The 19,978-nt window shown below is 38.9% G+C and overlaps 1 long non-coding RNA gene across 1 annotated transcript in view; it reads right to left on the bottom strand.

Annotated features, from left to right (window-relative positions):
- Positions 1-2,457: 2,457 nt before the first annotated feature.
- Positions 2,458-19,978, bottom strand: part of LOC139794787 (uncharacterized) — a 43,721-nt gene continuing 26,200 nt past the window's right edge. The window contains exon 3 of the long non-coding RNA XR_011725266.1: positions 2,458-2,622. This is a non-coding gene — a long non-coding RNA (uncharacterized lncRNA). The remainder of the gene's footprint in view (positions 2,623-19,978) is intronic.

Genomic DNA, 19,978 nt, shown 5'->3' with positions numbered 1-19,978 from the left:
AGAAACTGTCTTGTACACACCTTAACTCAAAAGTGGCCACAAAAAAAAGTAAGCCACAAAGTAAGAAGAAAGGCTGAAATGGAAAAAACACTTGAGGAAATAGCATTGGCTGAGATTTCCTTAAAACTTCAATCAATGCCCACTTGTACCTAGCCATGTACAAGCTGCTTCTTGTGGAGATGGCTGGAAGAGGAAAGTTAAAATGAGAGTTGCTGGCAAGAATAGCTAAACAACCAGTAGCTATAGAAATCTGCTTAGACCTCTGAAAATAAGCATCTACCAGATTTATGTCCTCAAACAGGGAGCAAAGAGGAAAGGACTGTTCTATGTGCATGTGGAGAGAAGGCCTGAAGGGGTAATAAGGGAGAGAAGAGTGTGTCTGGGTAGTTTATAGCTGAGAGAGGAGCTGTATGCTTAAGGGTATGAGTGGCACCAGGTTTGGCAGGCAGGCAAAGATGAATGTGGATGCTTGTAAGCAGAAGGATACAGAAGATTTTTGCAGCTGGTGATTCAGTGATCTCAGCTGGAGAGGTTCAGCTTGTGAAGAGTTGAAGGAGTTGACAGAGGGATTCAGTAGTTTGGCACTGACATATATTTATCTGTGGGAAGGTGAAAAAAAAGGGTCTCAGATCTGGCAGTAAGTGTAATTATTGGAAGATGGGAAAAATATACTAGTGAATGACATTTAAGTAGAGTACTCTGTCTATTTAATGCGTAACATGTAACATCTGATTTTCAGACCCCTGGTGTGTTTTTCTTTGAAAACTGCATGCGTTGCTAAATGGCACAAGTTAAAAATGAAAGCTGAAACTTGTAAAGAAGCAGCTAATTTGATCCTTTCAGGTAAGGGGGACAAAACAAATAAGAATAAAGGGACTCACCCTTGGAGATGTTGAAGCTCCGTCACTGTTGCCCCTCAAAGGCAGGGTGTCTTTCAGGATTAGCTTTCTGCCTCTTGCAGAACAGCATGGCTCTTTTGTACTTCAGAGCACGACAGGACTCTGTTGTGTAGCTAAGGTTCAGTCTCTGAGAGTGTGACCTGAACTGACACCGTGGTGATTAGTGAGGTTCTCACTATTGAAATCCCCAAGTGCATGCTGAGGGTCTGCAGGGGGTAGGGAGCCTTCGGATGCCACACATCTGTCTATATGATCAGACCGACCAATCTACTTTTATGAGATTCCTTTAAAGCAAACAGTGATCTTCATTAGGCCCTGGGGGGCCCTTACCAACAGCGTGAAGAGTACTTATGAACCATAAAACCATGTTTAAGCTGATAATATTCAATACTCCTGCAGGGGAATAAAAATCACCAGGTTTGCTTGGGTAAAGGTAACTCGGTGACACACACCAGAGACTGTGGCCCCAGACTTTCCAGACATGACCACTGCTCTCATTTTGCTGGACTGGCTGCAGCAGAAATAGCCTCCCCATGTAACTTAGGCTAAATTTGACCTCTACTCATTCAGTCAGTTTATTCCCTGACTTCATGCCTGCAGAGCTTTGCTAGAGGTATAGCTGAGTTCCAAATCACTTCCCTATTTCTATGAATTAGAGATAGATAATTCATATTATATATAGAATTAATTAATTCTAGATAATTACAGTTGTGTTGTATCACTAGGGCTAGCCACCTTACATTGGCTTCCCTGTGTAACAGGAAAGGAAGTTTGGTCCTCTTGAAAAAAATATCTTTTTTTTTTTCTTTCTTTTTTTTTTTTTTTTTTTTTTTTTTTTTTTTTATCCAGGCTTTCCTCACCAATTTAGGACACCACTTCCTGTGCTTCCATGTGATCAGAATACCCATTTTTAGCTAATAAAGGACAGATCTTCCAGAGCAGTGTGGGCCACTAGGGAAAATATAGAGAAGAAGAAATGTTGCTTTAGGAGCAAAATCCAAGCACGATAAAAGGAAGCCAGAAATCAAAAAGGGAACAAGGAGTCAGATGCAACAATTTCTAAAACCTTTCTAAATGTGTGTGTCTTTAAGTAATGGCAGTGCCAGTGGGTTTTGACACCGCCACTAGAATTGTCTCTCTTGGACTCAGCATTCCACAAAGAAATGCCATGGATGAGACACCTGTGTCTGTCTCACTGGGCATTTCGTTTGGAGAGTGATATGCAGGGATAAACTTAGGCTGGGTTTAGAGGGAAGAAAAGTTAAACAAGGTGCAAAAAAATATTTCACTGTTTGCTCCTCATCTCTGATTATCAAGCCTTGTATACCTCAAGTTCTTACTCTGGAGGTAGTATCATTTTAGACCTCAATACAAGTAGTTCCTGGAAGGATTAAGAACCAGATTCCATAAAGAGCACATGATTTATCTGTCTAAATAGGAACTGGAGAGAAGCTTGAGTAATCGTCCTCCACAAATCTGCATGCAAAATGGTATAACTCTTCTTTTTTATAAGCTCAGAGTCAGAAGCATCATATCATTTTACAGCATCTGGGAAAGTTTTATTATAGACAGATCTGTGTAAAATGATTCCATTTAATCTGAACCAAACTTCAGTGGTGGGTTGGCAGTCTTCTCTGGGAGTTTGAGCTGACTCTGCATTTTGAATTTTTTTTCTTCGCTGAGGTCGCATGAAGGTAGGCAAGAGATAACACTGACTAACACCCTGTGTGGGAAAAGAAATAATAGTCAAAGTTCCCCTGTCATGTACATATGCATGGATATCTGTGAGTCTTCCCTGAAAAATAAAAAATTTATTCTGTATCACAATAATTAGCAGCTTGTTTTTCTGTGAGATCACAATACATGTCACAGGCAGAGCTGGAGGTTGCACATACAGCATATCTGCATAGTGGATTTTGTAAATACTTAAGAGCCTGCAGTACTCTTTAAAAAATTGAGAGAAAGCTGAGCAAAGATGCAGAATAAAATTAAATTATTAATACTTAAGGCACATATTTGTGGATGTGGATGTGTGTTTACACAGTCTGATTGTTTAAAAATTTCAGTGACTATCAGATATAAAAGTACCCATCATCATACTATCTAAGGTCAGTCATTGAAAAGAAACCACACCAGAGGTCAGGAGTGAGTGCCTGAATCTTAAACAGGTAAGTCTTTGAGAGCTACAAAAAAAAAAAAAAAAAAAAAAAAAAAGAGAGAGAGAGAGACTTAAATAACCCTAGGATATCTCATTTAGTTGTCTTTGTGCAACTAGGACATATCCATTTCACTCTCTGAAATACTGGTTACTCTTATAGCCAATTTCTGCATCAGACCTTCTTCAAAATGCAGACAATGGCTGCTATTGTGCTGTGATGACACAAAGCACACAGGAGGGTGAAGGTGCACTTTTTATTTGTGTAATTGCCAAACAAAGCCAATGGCAGTAAAGCAGCATAAATTACAGTGGAAAATACAAGACCTGAAACTGCAAGTGAAATAATTTATTAGTAAACATCATCATAAAAAAATAGATTGGTGGTGTATATTCCTCAGGATGGCTGCTATAGTTAAAAAAAAAATTATCGTCTCATGCCTGCCTCTGAATGGAGTTCAGTTTGACAATGACTTAGCACTGCCGTGCCATTAGTTTTATCTTTACAGTCTTAAGGAGCTCCATCACAAAAATCACGTGGTTAAACATTAACTAGCTTCTTCATTCATTCACAGGTGCTGCAAAGATTTCCATTTGAAAGAAGAATCCACAGTGCATGTTTCTTGAGCTGCTGGAATTGGAAGGTGAAACACATGATGCCACCACTGTGGCATCTACTGTACTGTCTCAGAAAAGACAAGAAGCTTCCCTAAAGATTTGTGGGACTTATTTCAAAGAGTTTAGGGAAACCCTAAATGCCTCAAGATATAGAGATGCTGGCAGAAACTGCACCCAGCAAGTGATAGGCTGAGCTAAATCACATTGGAGACCAGATTTTGGCTGAGGTGGCTGTGGTGCCCCTGCTAGGGTACAAGCAGTGAGGAGGGACAGAGAGGCCTTAGGTAGGTTCTGGGCCAGCACCAGGAACCATGGGGAGCTCGAGCCACCACAGGATGACCCTGTGCCAGAGCATTGGTAACCTTGGCAGAGCATCACTCCTCGGGTCTGTCATTTAGGGAAAAGAAAGGGAACTGAAGGAAGGCACAACCTGCCATGAAGCACTGCTCAGAAATAATGGAGAAGCTAAATGCACTGTAGTTGATGGGATTCTTTGGCACTTCATTTCACAGCAAGGAGACAGATTCAGGTGAGTCTTCATCATCATCCATGGATGCTCCTAAAATCCTCTTTACAGACTTCCCTTTTTCTTCCAGATCTACTCCCACCTTGCTAGTGTCTACATGTCACAAAAATTCACCTTCCCCAGTGTGGCATTTAGACCCCCAAAAGTCACTTTCTCTGTGTAAATGCCTGGTATTTAGGTTAAACAAAATGAGAATTAATTGGTTTATTCCTAAAGCACTCCCCCTGCTGATAGACTCTGAGAGAACTGTACAAAGTACTTAAATATATGAGAAAATGTAGGAAAACATAAGAATGATCACGGAACAAAACTTCATGATCTATAAGAGGGATAAAAGAAAACAAAGAAAAAAGACTGAGTCCTGAGAAAAAATACAAAGAACACAGTAGGAGGACATAACCACAGAATAATCACATTAAAAATTTGCTGAGAGATAAGAGAGGTTTGTCCCATTACTCAGGACAAAGAAGGGACCTGAGACTTCTGCACAGAGCAACTGCAGCAGGGCAGGTCCAGGGCAGCTCAGTGCCAGCCTCTGAGAGTCACATTCCCCAGGGGCAGTGTTTGGCAGAGGTTGCTCTACGGGAAGGTCTCAGCATGTGCTGGGCTAATTCAAAGGGTGAGAGCCTCAGGAAGGATCCAGTGAATGCTGCCAGAGCTCGGACTGCCCTCAGTTCCTAAAAACCCTTCCCTGCCTACTCAAATCAAGCTGCTGCTTCTTAGGCAGCTCCATGTAAACCAATCCTGTAATGCACTAATGGCTAGAAATGGAGGCTTGCACAAGCACGGATGTTGACAGCTCTGAAAAGCAGAGAAAGGAATGGAGAGCATGGGAGAGGTGCAGAAGGGGGCCTTACTGACAATCATGATAAATGTTTGTGGCTTTCCCTTCACACTTGGAAGTGTAACAAACACCAGGCTAAGCATTCACAGGTAGGAATTTGGGCAATCTTTATTTAAGGTTAAACTCCATGTGTAATACTATTGTATGGCTTTATTATTACAATCTGTTCCTGCCTCTCCCTGTCCTTGCCCCTGCCCCCCCAGCTCCCAGTGCAGTAAGACATTGAAGCCGTGGACTTTCTAGTGAAACCCTTCTCTCAAAACCTTAAAAGCAATTGTGCATTTTTAAAGGGTAATAAAAATAGTCCTGATAGTGTTGCTGAAAAATCTATGCAGTTTTTATTTTCGTAGGAACTATTTTTCATGATATCCAGCAGTCCTTCCTGTTGGTAGCCTTTCCAAGAAGTGAAATAATGTCATGATGGTAACTCTTAAAAACAAACAAACAAAAATAATAATAAAGCTTTTCCAGGATATTAATCAGATAATCAAGACTACATGGGGCTCTGCAAAAGAGCAAGCAATCCCATGGACTGAAGCAGGTCTGTGGACATATATAAATCAGGTAGAATCATTGGATTTGCAAGATCTGAGCTCTGCTATAGTTCTGAAACAGAGTAAGATTCACATGGTTGTGATTCACATTGAATTTGAGCCTTGAATTTGAACATGCCAACTTGTCATCAAGCTAGCTGCCTTTTCTTTATTTCATTTTTGGCTTTTCTTTTGTCAGTGCAAGCTTCTTATGTTTCAGACATATATACATCTTGCGAGGCAGCTTAGTCTGCTGAGCCAGGATCTTTCATCAAGGAAAGAAAACTGCATTGCTTGGTTCTCAGAGAAAGGAGAAAACATTACTTGCTTTTTGGATTACATCCAAACTGTCTGTGACACCTTTAAATACCATACAACTAGTGTGACTGGTCATAAATTCAACTATAAATGGGCTTTAAAATACACATAGTCTGATTAGCATGTGACCAAGTATAGCAGGCCATAACATCGCCTTACTCAATTCTACAAGTCTAGTGGTCTCTAAGGATTCTATTCCTGAATCTTCTGTGTTTTAAGAAGTAATAGATCCCTATGTTTTGCAGCACAATTCACATTTTGAGTGCAATATCCTGTAAAATCTGTCCTCAAAACTCCTAGAAGCCATGGTTTAATCCTTTTTCAGCATTGTTCCTCGCATCTTTAGAAGAACCATCACCACCAAAAATTTCCATCTCAAAACTTTGGATTGACTTTTTCATTAAGATATTTAAGACAAAATAAAAACCCAATCAATCTGTATTTTCTCACAAGAAAGCCAAAACAACTCTGTTATTTCCACAGAGGTGGATGAGAAAAAAAAAAAGTTCTGATTACCTTTACCAGTTCTTCATCACTTCTATGTTTTATTCTCTCACTATGAGACAAATATTGAGGCAGATTTTATCAGTTCAGGCACTAGGCCACAGTGTCATGACTGTGTGGCTTGAGGACAAGAGCAGGATCACATCTGGCATTGGGATTCAAAGCTGAGAAACTTGCTCCCATCTGTGATATCTGTGAAGTCATGACCAGTAAAGGAAGCCATATTTCTACTTCTCTCCTCACACATATGACAGCCTTGTGGAACTAAATTTCAATTAAAGCATGTGAACATAATGTATGATCTTGCTAAATTACAGAGCTCCAACCTCTGATAGGAGAGCTGGCTCAGTTTCCTCCAGGTGGGTTTCCTCCTCCTAGATCCATGCTGGTCATGCAGGATTAGCCCTGGGGATGAACTCAGAGAATAAAAGTCACATAACAGGATTCAAACACACATTTTTTGTTTTAAAATCCCTTAAAACTTGAGTGAGGAAAACTGAAAATTCCATCATGAAGTTGCAAACTGCTTTTCTGAATCATTGCTTCTATTAAATCTCTTCCTTTTTCTAAATTACTGTAAAGAATTTCTTTTATGCTTTATTTTACATCAACATTTTTCATTATCACTAGTACACAAAGAACTAAGATCTTCAGGATACACTGATACATTAATGACTATGGAAAAACTGAATAGTCAAGAGCAGCATTTCAGCTCTGTCTCTGTCAACAAAAATGCAGTAAGTACACATTAAACTATAGCACTTTGCTAATTTAATAATACCTATGTGAAATTTCATATCTGGTCAGCATACTCTGAACTATAAAGTATTTTTATAAGCTTAAAGGGTAGAACTGCACAGGGTATTTCATATAGCATTTTATAGCACACCAATATATCTTTTAATATATATGCCAGGGAATCAAAGAGGTCTTACACTATGTCCTCAAAGAGGACTTCATAATATGCAATCTTTTAATTAGTTAGTTTTATATGGCAATGATGCTAGAACTTATCTCTCTGTAGTACAGTCCACTGCCTGGCTCTTTTTCTCAACAGCTTCCTTATGGCTAGGTGATGGTTTGAAAACTTGGGATTACTTCCAAGAGCATGAGCTCAAGAGAGTTGTTCTAACTGAAAACAATTTTGCTAATAAAAAAAGAATGTTTCTATAAATATATACTAACTGTTGACTTCCATAATTTATTTGTGTGCAGATTTGTTCTGGATTTTGCGTACTAGATACCGTACTACACTCAATGAAATTCAGCTTCTTCATATGACTGTATTGGAAAGAGCAATGGGATAATGAAGAAGAGTTTTCAGCAAATGGCATCAGTTTAAATTTATCAGAAATAACACTAGGAAAAATCCATCCCCGAATTAGACAATCTAAAGTTTTGTTTTGTTGTTTCCCTTCCCTTCCATTCCCTTCTTTTTTTTTTTTTTTTTTGTCCTGATACTTTATTGTAAATGCCACCAGGCCCAGAAGCCATGACTTTTGGTCTATCCAACAACAGAGTTCTGTGTAGAGGATGACAATGGAACCCCCAAATTACTTGAGCCCTGTGCAGACAGAAGTACTATCTAATATGACTGTATTGTTTGACTGTGTACAGTTTAGAAACAATAATGTAAGAACAGGAGTTGAACAGAGGAAGAGTGAGTAAAAACACACATCTCACAGCTTCTAACCACAGCCACCAGAGAGAACACAAAGAATACGTCTGCTCTTTATTTCCTTTTTGTTTTATTTTGCTTTGGGAGCTTCACAGACACCAGACTTTGAACAGGAGTATGTATACATTCTTCTTTTTAAGTGTATACTTAGGATATTTATGGATACCACTTCCATGTCAAGGCAGAATGACACAGAGCTTTCTCTGGTATGAAATGCCTGTCTCAGGGAAGAAATGCCAAGTAACACTGGTGATTTTAAAGTCAGATTTGGAACTTCTGCAACAGGTCAAACAGCTTTCACATTTATTGGTACTCCAAATAAGCAGACAAGTATACATTTGCATGTCTGTTTAAAGCACCAAAACTATTGTTATTTCTTTTGTCTTTTGTTTGCTTGCAGACTGAGGCCCACGGTACAGTTAAAGGTCTGTGCTTGAACTGTGTCCAAACCTATAAGGGTGAAATGTGTCCAAACCTGTAAGAGTGAAAAGAATACCTGGCAACAAATGGAGGAAAGGTTTATAGAGATTAAAAAATAGGACACCAGTCTGATCAAGCTTCTGCTTCAGGAAGCAGGAATATACAATACATAGACTGGCATCGTGGTTTAAATGATTGTTATTCAATTCCAAAGTTCACAGTTTTGGCATCTCTGTCTTTTACTGTTCCTTAGAAGATTAGAATATATATGTCAGAGTTTCTCCTGGTAGGTTTTGGAAGCCCTTTGCTATAAGGGAGCTGTTGGTCACTGTATCTCTGGGAAGCTTGAGGTCTCTCACTTAGGTACCTCGAGTTGCCTCTTGAGCAAAACAGAGTGCATGCTGTTAACTACTTAACTGTTACCTAAATGAAACTCATATATTACATATAGTCTCATAGTAAAAATAAAACAGAGCAACACAGTTTTAATTGCTATTTCTACAATAAAATCGTGGCTTATTTATAAGTTGGGATTTTATTACTTACTGCGATTTATGCCCACTTTATCTGGAAATTCATGGTGGGCAACAAATAACCACTCACAATTTTGGGATGATTTTTCCATGAAAACATAACTACAACCTAAAATATGGAAAAGCAATTTACAAGTGAAATGAAAAAAAGCTCACATGGAAGATTATGTAAAATACATCTGTCTTTTCAAACCATTGAGATATATAAGCAACTCATTAAAAGCTGAAGAAGCCAAAGAAAAGGACAAAAGACCTTTTAATGAGAAAAGGTTTTGAACAGATTATTTTTCTGCTTTTCAAAAGATAGGATGTTACTTCATTCCTAGGAAGACAATTCAAATGAACAAGGAAAATACTAGAAATTTCAGAGAGTCCCTTCAAGGGTTTATGTTAAAGCTTAAGAAAAAAAAAAAGTTGCAAGTGGAGATGTCATTTTAAATAGAATCCAGGTTCTTATTTTTCCATTGCAAAGAGTTTTCTTTTATGTCAAATGAAATTTTAAGATCACCTATGAATTTGCAACTGAACCCTTTACTGCCAATTCTGATTCCAGTCCTCGAAAAACATGTTTCTGTAATATAAGCAGCAATGTATTAACTTTTAAAAGGTTGCCAGACAATATTGGCAAAAAACATACATGGTTAATCAAATAAAACTATGTAGTAGATTGGGAACAATGAATCAACTTGCAGAACCTTTAAGGCACGAATTTGCTGTGAGAATATCCGTAGTGATGGTAATAGTAACAGATAATGTACACAGATGTTTTTGAGATGGTCTTATATACGTCTTTTATTTTGAAGTTACTTCTACAGAAATATAGGCTTTACTATTAAACAAAAATAAACCCACCACAAAAAAATTGCAGATAATAATACCAATATAGAGGGACAGTAGGTGTCACTTTGCACCAAGTTAAAGTACTGTCAAAAATGAAGTTTGTGTTCAGTCAGCAGTGTTGTTTTGGTCTGTGTTCATCCATACATGGGCTTGGAGGGGCTTAGGCAAAGATGCAGATAACTGCAGGCAGTACTGAACTTCTGAAAACTCCCTCTGAGTTAATACTTGAAGTATCATAGCTGGTAACTTGAAAGATGCCTAAGCACTTGAAAACATTTGTCCTGCCTGTATGCAGAAAATGTCTCATTTGTACAAGCAAAGCTAAGGTGCTCACTTCCACTTTCCCCCTTAAGCCTGCCTGGCATCCAGGAACCCTCTACGTAATCCTTGATGGGTTCACTAAAATACATGGCAGAAAGTCACTCATAAAGCTCAGCAGTAAGGAACAGTCACCAGTAAAATGTATTAGCACTTTCTATACTTCCTTAAAATAGCTGGAGGAGGACTCCCACCATTCTCATGTTCCCCGTATACTGTAACACTGTGGTCTGAGCACTGGCTGAAGAAATTTGTGACCAAGGTTTAGTTCCTGGATTTATTTCACAGGATTCTAACCCCCATTTCCCACTTACTGACTTGACTCTTTATCCATCAGATTGCTGGCTTCCTCTCTGAGAGAGGTTTGTGTATGAACATTGCATTAAACTCTTCTTTGGTAAATTAGCAGTCCGAGCACAGAAACCAAGAGAAATGCAACCGCAGCTGCCATGTGGGGACAGTGCCTTATTCACTGTGTATTTTAGTGAAAATTATGGAATTGCCTTTAATCTCCTTAAAAACACTTTCAGAAACCTGTGATCAAAGCAGACATAATAGCCCTGTCATATGAAATGGAAGTCTGTGTTTTTGGACTCTACCACAGTCCTGTTAGGGTCATCTGAGAATGAAAAGTCGATTGGATTTTACAGAATCACAGAATCGTATCATAGAATGGTTTGGGCTAGAAGGGGTGTTCAAGATTACCTGATTCCAACCCTCCTACACGGGCAGGGTCACCTCCCACTAGGCCAGCTTTTTCCAAGCCTCATCCAAGCTCTTTCACTTCCAAGAAGGGGGTATCCACAACTTCCATGGGCAACCACTGCCAGTGGCCTTGTTTTGCTGCTGCCAATGAAACTAACAGCTTTTGAAATCTAGAATTCTGATGGTGGCTACTTGCTCCAGCAATGTCAAGTACCTCAGAGATGGTCTTGTCTTGAACTGGAATAATCTAGATATTTTGCCTTTTCTTTTTTCTTCTTTTGTGGCATTGATGAGTACTAGAATGTGCCCTGCAGGCAGACAAACTGAAGGTGAACTAAGAATTTTTGTATAAATCTGTACTGTGCCAAATAAATAACTCTATTTTATTTCATAAATGTGATGTTAGCATTTTTATTAATATCATGATTTTTTGATATGAGTTTAAGATTTTTCCAAAGTTATTGTGGTCACTTAGATCAAGGTGAGAGGTTGGGCTGGGTTTAAGCTGAGTGTATTTTGGAAGTGCAACTTTCACGATATAAATCCATTGTTCTTTTTGTGTGCTTTGTTTTGCAGTAGCTACTCTTGTTTCAGAGGTCAGAGTTATAAATTTTAGAGGTTTGCACGTGACTTTTACTGATATTTTCTTGATAAATATGAATAAAGTAAATGGGATTAGTCTGGCCTAAAAAGGCAGTTAGCATTTTCACAACCAGCTACACTCTTACTGCTTTAAAGAGCAGTTCTTGTTTTCAGGTATGTAAAAGCATTTTATAACCTTGAATATTTTTATTTCTTTTCTCTTAAAGATTAACAGCATTTCTGTACATAGAACATTTGTGAACTCAAATCATTAACAGAATCTGCGTCTAGACTAAATATTACATTTTAAAGCAAAATATTTCAAAAAACAGCTACTCCTCGATTTACATGCCCAGGCTTAAATTTTAGCGGTTTGTTTCCACTGCAGTAGATGGTGATGTCATTGACACCTAAACCAGGACAGAAAAATGCCCATTTTTAGGTGTCAGTGACACCATAACTAGTGGAGAGAGCATATTGCACCCAGAACTCTCAGACCTGGCAAGATAAAGAACTGATGTCAAAACCCACTTGTGTAAAATGTAGTTATATATAAGACAAAAACTACTCCAGATCTCACCATGGATATCTTAAAACCTCTAAAAAAAGAAAAAAAAAGAAAGATATTTTGCTGTTCACACAGAAGAAAGCTGAAAATATGTGTAAAATGTATGTTTTGGTATTTTGAAGTGGTTTACTTCTAACAGTAGAGCTGCACACTCATCACTGGTCATGGGATAAGTGTGGTTTGGTGATCTGTGTTATGCCAAGACCCAAAGTATTTAATATGAGCTTTGTAGCTTTTGTTGTTTGTTTTGTTTTGGTTTTTTTTTTTTTTTTTGAGGAGTAGCAACAGAAAAAGGAGCTGCCATGCAGACTGTCGTGACTTTACCCTTCTGAAAGTCATATGATGAGTTAGTGTCTGACACTTCTAAAAATCCCTCTGACATGAAAGAATCTGACCCACTAACCAGCTGTGGGACCTTACTGGATTCTCATCAGCAAATGTATCTTCACAAGCTCTGGTAGAGCCCAGCAGACAATAAACTCCCTTCCTGCACAAGATTTTTGTGACTCTCTGGGCTGTGCTTCACCTCTTTGTGTACTGGCTGACTGGTTTATGTCCATTCCTGGCTTCATACAGGGTCTCCTGGGAGGAAAAGCTTAAGAGCTGCTGATGCATGCAATGGTCAGCTGGAATAGTGTGCCACGAGGCAAACCAGCAACAGCATAAAGCAAAGACATTGTTTTTTAACTGCTTTTCCATTAATTCATCATCATCGTGGATGAAGCATGACTGGAAAAAGAATGGCAATATCATCAGTTGTTGAAGTACCAGCTCTATTCAAGGTCTCATCCATCTGTCATTTCATTCAATGGCAGAAGGAAGGGGCAGCCCCTCCATGTCCAGTTCTCTGGTCTGCATATTTCTGTAACCTTTAAAACCACTTCTGCAGTTTCTTATAAACATGGATTACCAAACTGGCAACAAACTATAAAAGTAAATGCTTTTACAATATGCCCTCTAGATAGCTTTAGTGTCACGGAAATAGTTTTGCTGTGACCATGAGCTGTAGGAGTGAAAGGCTGGGGAAACTCCATGTTTTGTAATGATGAAACCCAGCAGATTTTAACAGAACATTTTGCTTTAAACCTACAGCCACCTCACCTGTGAAGTGTGCTTATTAAGTTCCTTTCATGGCCAAAAGACCTGCAATTTATAAATGCTGCAGGTGTGAAGGCATTGTGTGGCACTTTTAACTTAGTGAAAGAACATTGTTATTCACAGGTGAAATATTCCCTTTATTCAGTGGAAGAGGAGTAAAGGGGGGATGGTGGGGGTGGTGTGTGGGGGTGGAGAGTGTGAAGCTGATGATAGAAAGACATAAATAGTAGCAGACATCTATGAAGCACCTCAGCCATTCCATTGTACTGCTGTGTCAAGCATGTAAATCTCCCAGTAATGGCAGGAGCAGGGATTTTTCCTCTAATTACACAAGCTTGCTATATCTCCTGCCACTAAGCTATTTTTAAAAGTTTACCTAGTATTACTTAATATTTTATGGAGTAACAGTGATGGTTCCAGACCGTTCTAAACCACTGGATGCTTTTAGTTAGAGACTCAAGTTCCTGTTGATGTGGATCAGTCCTGGTATCACCCAGCCTTTCCTGTGTTTGCATGCAGCCCTTTGCCTCTGCTCATCATAGATGTCCATCCCAGAAACAAATCTCCTTCAGAAGTGGGACACTGGGTTATTCAGAAGAGTGGGGCTAAAGCTACTTAGCAACTCTTTTTATTTTAGGACTTAGAACAATTGTTGTTCATTAATGGTACTGGAGAATACTACATCTTACTTTGTCTTCATTCTCTGGACTTTTTTTCTAAAATGGGATTAGCTATTCATTGTTCTAATGAAATTAGTAGACTTCAGAATTTTGTGACAGCTAAAAATTTTATGAAAGGATACACTTGGAAAATAATTATTTTCACTTTGAAGAGAGCTGGATAAACAGTTGAATATAAACTAATTCATTAGTGTGACTATAACAATTTTTAGCTAAACTGACTATGTTCAGATAACACCTAAGTTAAGGTATATATCTGGCAAGAACTATTACTTCATCCTGTGTTTTAGCAACATCTGCAGTGTTATCTTTTCTCTTTGTTTCCTCCACTACAGATGCACTGGTTTCATTGCATTTCTCTATATTCTATAGATTTTAGTGTGATACAACTGTCAGCTGCTCTGATTCACAAAGGAACACATTCCCAGAAAATTGTTATACAAGCGACTGAGAGTAGGGTTTGTAAATATATTGTTACTTTAGAACTTGGAGGTTGGTAGAGGACTTGATAGACAAATATATTGTTCCTCTTTCTGTGAGATCACAGAACCACAGAATGTTAGGGATTGGAAGAGACCTTGAAAGATCATCCAGACCAACCCTTCTGCCAGAGCAGGATCAGCTAGTGTAGGTCACACAGAATCTTGTCCAGGCAGATTTTGTATGTCTACAGGGAAGGAGACTCATAACCTTACTCACAGCCTGTTACAGTGTTTTCTTACTCTCACAGTGAAAAAACTAAGATACTGACAGTGTCTCTGACACATCAGTACTAAACTGCTTAGGTGGAATACATGAATCTTTGCCATGAAAGGCGGAATTACATGAATTTTTTGTCAGACGAGCAATGTAAAAAATATATTACATGTAGCAAAGGATGTAGGCTCTACTGTTGAGAACACTGAAAGGTTATTTTTTAACAAATTATACTTAATCTCTCATTCTAATATTTTTCTTTCTAATCTAGGTAGAAGAACTTAGGAATCTCAGTTTTTCAGCTCCAAGTGAGCTACATTTTTAATTCATTCTGGGGGAGGAGAAAATATCTGTCTCATTTGTAGCTGAATGTCTGACATTGGGGTATTAACAAACCTCCCTCAAAAAAAAAAAAAAAAAAAAAAAAGGCATGGCAAAGTAGATATAGACAAACATTTAACATGACAAATTCTAAGACAAGTTTAAGTTCTTTGTCTTTAAAATGAAGTTCATAAAAGTTATAGTTTAACACTGAACCTGCTTACAAAATGAGTAACTGTAAGAGAAGATTCCTTTGGCTACATCTCTTGTACATCACTGGCAGCTGGTGAGTAGACAGTAGTATTGCTTTCTCATTAAGAACATTTAATGGAGAATATGTTTTCCTGGTGAAGCTAAGAAAAACTTGAAAAACATCTGAATTCACCTAGAACTAAAACTAAAGGGGACCTTGAGCTGGCCAAGCCAACAGTATATTTTGTGCTAGATCATGAAATCTTTACAACTGTCAGAGCCTCAACACCTCATTCCCAAGACAGGAACATGGTTATGTACAGACTCAGAGACACAGATACCTTCACCCAGTTACCAGCACACCCCCCTTACAGCATTTGCAAGATCTTTAGCATTGTTAGGAGCAAATACTGTTCAGCTTGCATGATTTCAGCAAATCACCTTCCGTAGAGTTAAAATTAGAAGCTGAAAGTTTTAACAACAGTGGCACATAAAGCTGTTTTTTAGCAGTTTTTCTGAGCATTTCAATATATTATAGTACATTGCAAGCCTGAATCAAAAAAATAAAAATGAGGAAAAAAAACAAAAAGTGGAAGAAAAATTTGAACCCACGTTTCTTTCAGACACACATTACTTCAGGCATTTGAAGAAAGTGTCAAACAGCTTCCCCACCCACTTTCTCAAAGTGAAGGAGAAATTGCTCTCAAATGTTGGTTATAAACGTGTAATCTGAACTCCAGCCACTCGGCAGGGCTGCAGAAGAATTTACGATGTGCTAAATATTTCCTTTGTTCTTCCCAGTGGTAGCCTGCTGTAGCAATTAGAAAGCAACTGGCTGCACATGTAAACTGGGGCTGTTTTCTAAAGAATTGTTAATAACTGTTAAAAGCCTTCCTAAGCAGGACTTGCTCTGCTAATACTGCAATATTTTATTTTTAAAAGTCTGCCTATATAAATTGTCCAAGTTTTTCCCCTCATCTTCTTATTTTAGTCATGTCCTCTTTGTACCTTACTACTGGGATAGAAAGCAGACACAACTGTCGACCATTGCCATTGTTAGTACTAGTAGTAACCTTAAAATACAGCCTCCTGCATCACTTTCTCCTTACTGAACAGCTACAGAGCTTCCGTAGGTACAATGTATTAATGTAAATTATCCAAGATGCTACAACATTTATTTCCATTTCGGATGAAAATAATACAAAATAAAATCCAATGCAGGTCCAATTCTTGTTTTCAACAAAGCAAGCAATGCCCCAAGCCACTCTGAAGCATGCTGAGAGCACAGAGTATTAAATCCAATGGTGTAAAATTTGAAGCAAGCCTGTGATGAAGGACATTGCAAAGAAATGTGCCTTGGTGGTGTTGGTTATTAAGCTGATGCTGGCTATCACTTGAAATAAGTGAAATTTTGGGAGAAAATCACATAAAAGAGAAAAAAAGAGACACACAGAATAAACACAGAGCTTATATGACACTGAAACAACAAGAATTAGAGAAAAACACAACCCTAGTGGTCATCCTTGAGAAATGGGACCACAAGAAAGATGAAAGGGATTGAAGGGAGTGCTCCCCACAACTTAACTTGGTTAAGGCCTTGAGCTCTAGGTAGAAAACACTGACTAATTTGACTTACTGTATTAACATTACATTAGCATGTAAATATACCATTAGCATTCTAAAATTTCCACCCATAGGTTAGAGGGACCCCTACTAACAAAAAAGCTCTCTTCTCTCTGAGAATGCAGAGTGAAATTTTTTACCTTTGTCACTTCAAATGGAAGCAAAGAACTAGATAACAATCATATACACAAGTCAGAATATAATTAGAGATAAAGTAATTTTACATGTTTCTGTGTATAAAATAAGCCCTTGTGTTTCAGGAAACTGAGATAGCTTTATGGAATATCACCCATCTCCCTTTTCTGTGCAGAAATGGAAATTAAAGTAAATATCTCAGGCTCTGTGTTTGGATAGGTTTATTGTACATAAGTGACGGACCCCATTTCTGGGACAACATTGGGAAGATTATGGGTTTTGCAAATAAGAAGGGTGGCTTTAGGAGATGTCATTTCACCAACACACATTTCCTTATCTGTAGCTACAGAGAAGGCAAGAAGCAGGGTAGACAAAGTGCTGTAGCTGCCATAAACAGGAGCATGGCCCACCCTGAAGCTGGAGGTTGCTAGCTAAAGAAAGCATCAGTAAACAAATGCAGTGAGACCACTGCAGTTACAGGAATAAAAGTTCAGGATGAAGAGAATGTGAGTTATATTGGCAGCAGCTTTAGCAAGCCTTTTGTGGTCTGTCACCTCCAGCCCAGGGCTCAGCATGCAAGTGCTGGTGAGGAGCCAAGGGCAGCTCAACAACCTTGCTGCCTGTGCTGCCTCTGAAAAACAGGTTGAGAGCAATGAGGAAGTCAGAAGGAAAGATTCCCTCTGTGTGCCAGCACCAGGATCCACGGGATTTGATCTTAGAATTCCTGTCGAGTCCTAATGAATACACCATAGTCAGATCCTTGGCACTTGTGTGCGATTGCTTAGTCCCCTGGCTTCCCTAATCCTTGGGAGGATACGCCACTTTTTCCCTCTGAAGCCTAACAGAGACACAGTTCCCTAGTCAAAACACAGCCAGCATCCATTGGCATGCAGCAGAGTGCCACCTGTCAGATGGTCTTCAGGGTAAACCACCAGACCTGCAAGTTGAAACCAAGCTTTTGGAGTCAGGCTTTAAGCAGAGCTCAGCCTCCTCTGCGGTGGCCTTTACCCTGTTGTACCACCTGGCAATGTCTCGAATGAAGTTATTTATAGTCTATACAATGAGAAGTCAAGTGAGTTGGAGGGCTTAGGGATTTAGTAATGGGATACAGAGCTTTCTGCTTTGGGCTTGCTGGGTCAGCACCAGGTCAGGCTGTTGCTAATAAGTGGAAGTCATTACCATCCAGTTGCTTCTCATCCATACGTGTGAAATGGGCTTTGTTTGGACACCCTTCGTTTAAAGGCTCTGCAGACAAGAAGAAGGGCAGGCTGAACAGAATCTTTCTTCCCTGGTTCTGAGCCTCACCTGGCAGAGTATACAGGCAGTGCTCTAATGCCTTCCTAAGCTTTTGCTGAGACATTTTCCAGAGAAGACTCAACTGTACTGAAACTTGTGCTACTGCCTCTTACACTACTGCATACGGTAAGAATGAATTAAGTGAGTCTCCTAATTGATATTTGTGCTCACATCTATATCCATCTGCCACAAGAGCAAGTCATATTTTTACTCTGTGCTGTTTCAAACACAGCCCTAGCATCCATTCTTTCACTCAGGACAACTACCAATTTCCTTCTTCTACTGGCCACCTCCTCACCACTGTTATGAATGAGCATTTCTTTGGATTTTTATATCAAATTAATAACCTCTGAAACCTGAATATTTTTGTTGTTAGTCCCTCAAAAGACTAAATGATTCATCACCCAGAGAGACTACAATCTTATGCTTTGAAGACACTGCCTTGAAGCACAACCCACTTCCAGCTGTTGTGGTACATGGAGATACACATCCTGATGAGCCATCTTTTTGCAACTTTAGTAGTGAAATGAACAAGAATTCACTATTTTCCTATTTTTGTGTTATCAGCTGAATAATATTATGTGTGTCCTGGACTGACTCTAATACTCAGCTGTGTTGCTTACTCTTACATATAAAAGAAAGAGATACAGCAAGTAACATGATGGGAAGAAAGGGGAAAAGGGAACAAAATTCAGTTGGAGTGAAGAGAAAGGTGGCACAAATAGTGATGGTCGCAAAGAGTGCAAACAACACAGGGGTCCAATGGGATCTATTTTGATATTCTCAGTGTTCTTGTATTATTTGTTTCTTGAAAATGCATGCCTCTGTCTCAGCTTTATATTGCAGCAGCACTGACATCACACATATTCCTTCACTTCTTTTTTCTTGCTTTGACCTACTGAGAGGAACAATTTTCTGCAGGCTCTGCCAGTGTAAGAGGATATCACTTGTTTCCTGGACTTCAAGGTTCCACCAGACTGTAGTTGTAAATCTAAACACTAAATTGATTAATTTTTAGCACTATGTGTTATGGCAGAGCCAACAGGGCCAAAATAAGATTGACTCATTCAGTACCACAGACACCTTACAATAGTCCTTGATGCCAAGAAATTCCCGTGAAAACAGATCAGACAAACCAGAGATGAAAGGGGAAACAGAAGCATAGTGAACAAAGATAACATCTAAATTCTAAAAAGAATTCAGACAAACATAATAACATCTGAGGATACGTATTTATAACCAAGAATCTAAATAAGATCCTACCGTTGTTTGTTAATTTTTGTTGGGTTTTTTTTTGTTTTGTTTTTGTTGGGTTTTTTGTTTTTAGTCGGACTGCATGAGGATGTTTGAAAGTCATTGAGAATAAAAGCAGATAAGGAAACAAAATCACTACACTTCATATTATTTATTCCCTCTCACACATGTATTGTCTGTCTTAGCATTTATTTAAGCCCATTCTTGCTCAAGGATTTCAAAGAGCCCCAGTGCAGCCTCCTCATTCTCCAGTGCTGGGTAAATAATCTTCTCAGTTTTACAGGCTGAAGCACAGAAAGTCAAGGGACTGGTTAAACATTCTCCTAATGAATCCAAGCTGAGGCAAGACTCCAGGAGCAAAGATGGGCAGTCAGCTAGGTGACATTTGCCTTGCATTCTACTGACCTATTTTGCTGTTAGGTAGTGTCAGGGTCATCACACTCAAGACTTTGAGCACATTGCTGTAGGCTCAGAGAAGCTGAAAGAGGGGATGGAGGTACAGGAATAAATCACTGCCTCTCAGATAGCCTATAGAGCAACAGAGAGATGGCAGAGAAGAGCACAAGTCAACATGACAGCAGTGATTTAACAGTTTGTGCAATAAAAGAAAAATCCTCCCAGTTAATATTTTGAGGTAGCTTC

The sequence above is a fragment of the Heliangelus exortis genome, chromosome 3 (assembly GCF_036169615.1).
Source record: "Heliangelus exortis chromosome 3, bHelExo1.hap1, whole genome shotgun sequence".
Lineage (NCBI taxonomy): Eukaryota > Metazoa > Chordata > Aves > Apodiformes > Trochilidae > Heliangelus > Heliangelus exortis.
Note: the sequence above shows the minus strand (reverse complement) of the source record. Positions and strands in the feature narration are given on the sequence as shown.